This window comes from Haemaphysalis longicornis, unplaced genomic scaffold (assembly GCF_048455015.1).
Source record: "Haemaphysalis longicornis isolate Haplotype H1 unplaced genomic scaffold, Haemaphysalis longicornis Haplotype H1 scaffold_12, whole genome shotgun sequence".
Taxonomy (NCBI): domain Eukaryota; kingdom Metazoa; phylum Arthropoda; class Arachnida; order Ixodida; family Ixodidae; genus Haemaphysalis; species Haemaphysalis longicornis.
The window spans coordinates 5,649,108-5,654,797 of record NW_027526225.1 but is presented as its reverse complement, the minus strand read 5'-3'; the positions used below and the strand labels follow the sequence as shown (position 1 = coordinate 5,654,797).

At 53.2% G+C, this 5,690-nt stretch overlaps 1 long non-coding RNA gene across 1 annotated transcript; it reads left to right on the top strand.

Annotated features, from left to right (window-relative positions):
- The first annotated feature begins 1,454 nt into the window (after window positions 1-1,454).
- Window positions 1,455-3,920, top strand: LOC144162327 (uncharacterized). Its single transcript, XR_013320653.1, has 2 exons — window positions 1,455-1,638; window positions 1,887-3,920. It is a non-coding gene; the product is annotated as an uncharacterized LOC144162327 (long non-coding RNA).
- Window positions 3,921-5,690: the final 1,770 nt, after the last annotated feature.

Here is a 5,690-nt window from a genome sequence, read left to right as displayed (position 1 = left end):
ATTTTTCGTACTCGGAAATGACATGGATAGTGATTTGTGTATATGCGCCAAATAAGGAAGTGGATCGCCGCCTTTCTTTCTGGAAGTTTGAAAGTGTATTTAAACTGCGAAAGGCACGTAATATTTCTTGGCGATTTCAACTGCGTCTGTTCGAGCGCTGATAGAGCAAGAAAACCGCCGACACATGATTTGAGTGCGATGGTTTTAAATAGCCTAGTGCATGAGTTTGGCCCGTAGGACGTCGCGTGTGTTCTGCCGAACATGAATGCGCCACATTACACACATTTTCGCCGTGAAAGTAACGCAAGATTGGACAGAGTTTACGTATAACTGGGTCTTGTGCCTCTGTGCGAGGCCTACAACGTGAAACCACCTGTCCTTCAGCGACCACAGCATGGTGACATTTACAATAGATCAGTGTGGTGTAGTGGCGCCCTCTAGTGGAGCGCCCGCTCACTGTGGGCGCTTGGTTGTGTTAATTGTAACTAGATGTCGTTGCTGTGGTCGCACGTGACGGGTCACGTGCGTATGCGTCTAGGTGTCGTCTTGTCGAGAGAGAGAGAGAGAGAAAGGACTTTATTGAGATTCCTGCAGTCGGGGACGGATCAGGCCGCGCAGGGCTTCACCGTCCCGTAGTCTTCTCCGCTCACCGCGGCGTCGGGCCGACCCCGAGGACTGCGTCCGGTCGGCGCGGGCTACTCGGAGTGCCACCGCGATCGCCCCTAGCCCTCGCTCCCGCGGGAGGAGGCCGAGAGGAGTGCGGGTTCCCCTTTCGCCGTTGCTTGCCCAGGGCAGCCTCGAGCCGCTGGATGGCCCTCAGCTGGCTTTCGCGCTCCGAGGAACGGATCGAGTTCGTAACGTCCGGAGGGAGGATCGGCCTCCCGTCACTCGGGTCGTGCTCGTCGCATCCCCACATCAAGTGGGCCAAGTCCGCATTCACACGCGCACAAACACTACACACCGCGTCTTCGTACATGTCCGGGCACACGTGGCGCGCGAGCGCCGGCGTTAGCACCGTCCCGGTTTGCAACTGTCGTAGAAGCACTGCCTCCCTCCTCACGAGCCCCGGGTGGGGCGGAGGGTAGGCCTGCCTCTCTGTCCTGTACCAGCACAGCGTCGCACCGTACGTAGTCAGGGGTTCTGCGTCGTTGTCCTCTTCGTCGTTGCTCGAGTCTTCGTCGTCGTCGGCGTCCGTCGCTGGCGCGGCCCGGCACGCGGCGAGATCACGGGCCGCAGCGTCGGCTGCCTCGTTGACGTTTCGGTGGCCGTTGCGGAGCTCCCGTCCCATGTGGGCCGGGAACCACCGTACGGTCGTTGCGATGTTCGTGCGAGCTCCCTCCCCGATGCCGGAAAGGATGCGCATCGTCGTCCTGCACACCGTGCCCCTGGCGAAGTTGGCGATGGCCGACTTGGAGTCGCTGAACAACAATAAACGTTCTCTTTGGGCTCTGGTCTTGGTGCGAGCAGGCCGCACTCTTTCTTCTTGGGCTTGTGGGTGGGCCCGGCGGCCGGCCTTCGCTCCCGTCGCTGCCGAGGCCGCTCGCCGTCGCCCACGACACAACATCTTTTTGGCGACGAGGATGGGATGCTTTTCTTCTGCTGCGACGACATCGTCGACGGGTCCGGCAGAATGAAAACGTGAGTGCGTTTGACCTCGCTCGAGTGTGACTGTCCGGCGCGTCTGGCGTCGCGAGGCCTAGCGTTCTTTGTGCTGACGCTTGTCGAACCGTCGTTTAGGCCTCGCCCTACTTCGTTCTTCTGCTTCTGCTCCTGCATCTCTCTCCTTCCTGCTTGGCAGCATGGGCCTCTTCGATAACCTGCCCGTTTTCCTCGAATTGCCGGGGCCGCCTCCGATTCCGTGGCATAACTGGAAAAAATTGTTTCAGGCCCATCTCGAGGCGGCTGGCGGCAGCGACTGGAATGACGGACGACGCGCGTCGGCGCTCGTCAGTGTTTTGGGTAGGGAGGGGCAACGAAGGTATTTTGCTGAGGCGGAGCAGGACGAAGCAAGGAGGGACGCCGCCAGTAACGTGACCGACGCTAATGTAACCAGCCCTATCGTGACCGACTCCGCGACCGACTGTAGTGTGACCGCATCCTCGGCTCCGGCCATTTCGAAATTCGACCAACTTTTGGAGCAGCTGGACCGGCTCTTCGCTGCGTCCACAAATACGCTTGTTGAACGACATGAGTTCACAAGCCGTCGTCAATTTCGGGGGGAAAGTTTTTTAGAATACGTGACCGCTCTAAAGGAGAAAGCCGTACGTTGCAAGTTCGGGCTGACGTACGCGGAGCGCGTCCGAGATCAAATCATACATGGAACGTCTAACCCCCAGGTTAGAGAAAAGCTGCTCGCACATGGCGAAAAGTTGTCTTTGGAGAAAGCTGAAGAGATTGGTCGGAGTTTTGAATCGTTGTCGTTGGCGAATCAAGCCTTCGGTTCGCATCAAGTACAAGCAGTAGGTCGACGAGGAGAAGGTGGCGTCGCGGAAGATGACAGTCGGGGAAGCCGCCGCGCTCAAGATGGCGGCGTGGAGAATCAAGATGGCTTGGGCCGCCGGGGAGGCCGGCGCGCTCAAGATGGCGGCACAGGAATTCAAGATGGCCTGGCCAGCCGGGGAGGCCGTGACGTCATTCCACCGGGTTCGGGAAGGCAAGATGGTGGCCTCCAAGATGGACGTTTCCATCCGCAGTCAGCTGTAGAGTTCCGCGGTACAGTTCAGCAGAAGTTTGCAGGCAAGCTTCAGTTGTGCGAACGATGCGGAAATAAATGGCATAATTCAGCATTTCAAAATTGTCCAGCCCGAAATCGGCGCTGCAACTCTTGTAATAAGTGGGGACATTTCGCATCGATGTGCCGTAAGCCGGCACCAGTGCATCGAGTTTCTTCGAAGGAAGCTACGGGATCCGCTTCGACACCGGAACCTGTAGAGCATCCAGCATCCACGGAGATCAACGCACCCGCAAGATCTTCCGTCTTAACAGGCAGCACTTCTTCTAGAAAGGACTTAGTCGTCCAAGCTGAAGTCAGCGTCAACAATCCTCCAAGAAAGGACTTAGTCGTTCAAGCCAAAGTCAGCGGAGTGACCATGCAACTCTTAGTCGATACCTGAGCATCCGTGTCGTTGATGACTGTCGAAGATTTCAAGCGTCACTTCAGTAAACAGCATGCGCTGTCCAAGGCTTCCGTCAACTTGTGGAATTTTTCCAAACAACGTATCGGCATCCGCGGCTCATTCCAAGCTCCTGTTCAAGTCTTGCAACGGTCTTGCTCCGTCACATTCTACGTCACCGACAAAGGGACATCTCTTTTGGGGCTCGACGCCATCCAGCAATTGGGTATTCAGATCGACGGTGCGTCTCTTACGTGTCGACTAGCATCGGTGTGTGCAGTGCAGTGTCCCGTGAACGTGCCCCCGGGTTTCGAACATCTCTTCAACGGCGAGTTGGGTCTTGTCAAAGACGTCTCGCATAAGGTCCAACGGCGGCCAGGTGTGACTCCAGTTGCATCTAAGCTACGAAGATTGCCTCTTGCTCTCCGTGATCCAGTGTCCAGCGAGCTGCGACGCCTCGAGGACAATGATGTCATTGAGCGTGTCGACGCCTCGGAGTGGGTTTCGCCACTCGTCGTCGTCCGGAAAAAGAACGGGGACATTCGGCTGTGTGTGGACCTCCGGGAACCGAATAAGGCAATTGTCATTGATGGGTATCCTTTACCGCATGTTGAAGAGCTGTTGCAGATGTTTCATGGTGCTGTTTGTTTTTCTAAGCTTGACTTGGCGTCGGCTTATCATCAGTTGTTGCTGGAAGAGGGCAGTAGGGACTTAACTACTTTCGTGACTCATGAAGGTTTATTCAGGTTTAAGAGGGTGTGTTTTGGTCTGGCGTCGGCGCCTGCGGTTTTTCAAAAAATGATGTCTCAGATCTTAAAAAATTGCAAAAATGTTGTTTGCTATCTTGATGATATTCTTGTGTGGGGAAAGACTCAAGCTGAGCATGACGCGAGCCTGGTTGAAGTCTTAACATGTATAGCAAACAGTGGCATGAAGTTGAACGACAAATGTCTTTTTTCGGTCAGGGAACTTGATTTTTTGGGTCACAAGATTTCGGCTGAGGGCATCTCACCTTTGGAGAGCAAAGTAAAAGCTATAGTTCATGCTCCCGCTCCTACGGACATAAAGTCACTGCAATCGTTTTTAGGTCTTGCAGGATACTATGCTAAGTTCATAAAGAACTATGCAGAGATAGTTGAACCACTTCGCCTCATGCTCAGGAAGTGTCAGACGTTTTGTTGGTCTGATGATGCTCAGCGCAGTTTCGATCAGTTGAAAGCGTGCCTCACATGTTCTCCGGTTGTGAAGGTCTTTAATCCTGACTTGCCTGTAGTAGTAACTACCGACACATCTGATGTGGGAATTGGCGCGGTACTACAGCAGCGGTATGGTTCTCGGCTTGAAACCATAGCCTTTGCGTCTAGAACTTTGTCGGAGACTGAGAGAAAATACTCTGTGGGAGAGCGCGAAGCGCTGGCTTGTTTGTTCGCGTGCGAAAAGTGGCACATTTTTCTTTGGGGCAGACGGTTCACACTTAGAACTGACCATCAGGCTGTAGTTGCTTTGTTAGCCGCAGGAGACTCAGGTCGGAGACCTTTAAGGATTTCACGGTGGTCAGCTCGTCTGCTGTACTACAATTTTGACATCGAGTATTGCAAAGGGTCAGAAAATCTGGTGGCTGATGCTCTGTCAAGATTACCCATTCAGACCGGTCAGGAACTTCAGGAAGAAGAGATAGTGTCACTAGTAACATCAGTAGTCGATAAAGAAACCGTGCAGCTGGCAACGAAGGCCGATGTGACGTTGCAGAAGGTAGCAGAGTATGTGTCAAAGGGTTGGCCTGGTAAGAAAAAGGTACACAGTGATTTAACTGCTTACTTTCATGTAAGGGATGAACTTTCTGTTGTGGACGGATTACTCATGCGTGATGACCGTGTAGTCATTCCTTGTGTACTGGTACCTACATTTCTCGAGTTAGCACATGAAAATCATCAAGGAATAGTACGAACGAAGCAACTTCTCCGGGAACGTTACTGGTGGCCTCAAATGGATCGCAATGTTGAAGAACATGTAAAGCATTGTCACGTTTGTCAGCTGGCAGACAAGTCTGCTAAGCCTCATGTAGCTCCGTTGCAGCCAGTGGAATGGCCTGAAGGGCCTTGGCAAAAGTTGGGAATGGACATCGTCGGTCCGTTAGATGTGTCGTACCCCCGATTTCTTGTTACACTAGTCGATTACTACTCTAAGTGGCCTGAGGTTCTGGGCACAAATTCCATTTCAACTGAGGATGTCATTAAGTTGTTGGACTGGTCTTTCAGTCGGGAAGGGCTCCCTGAGGTTTTAGTGACGGATAATGGACCCCAGTTTGTCTCCAAACAAATGCAAGAGTATCTAAAGGAAAAAGGTATCCGCCACGTGTTCTCGTCGAATTATTACCCTCAGGCTAACGGCCAGATTGAACGGTTTAACAGAGTTCTCAAAGAACATTTACAGGTAGCCAGACTTGAAGGCAAGGATGCTTCGAAAAGCATTACACAATTTCTTGGGTCGTATAGGGTCACACCACATTCAGTGACAGGTCTTTCTCCAGCTTTTTTGCTGCATGGACGTCAGCCTCGTTCCAAAGTGGATATTAGC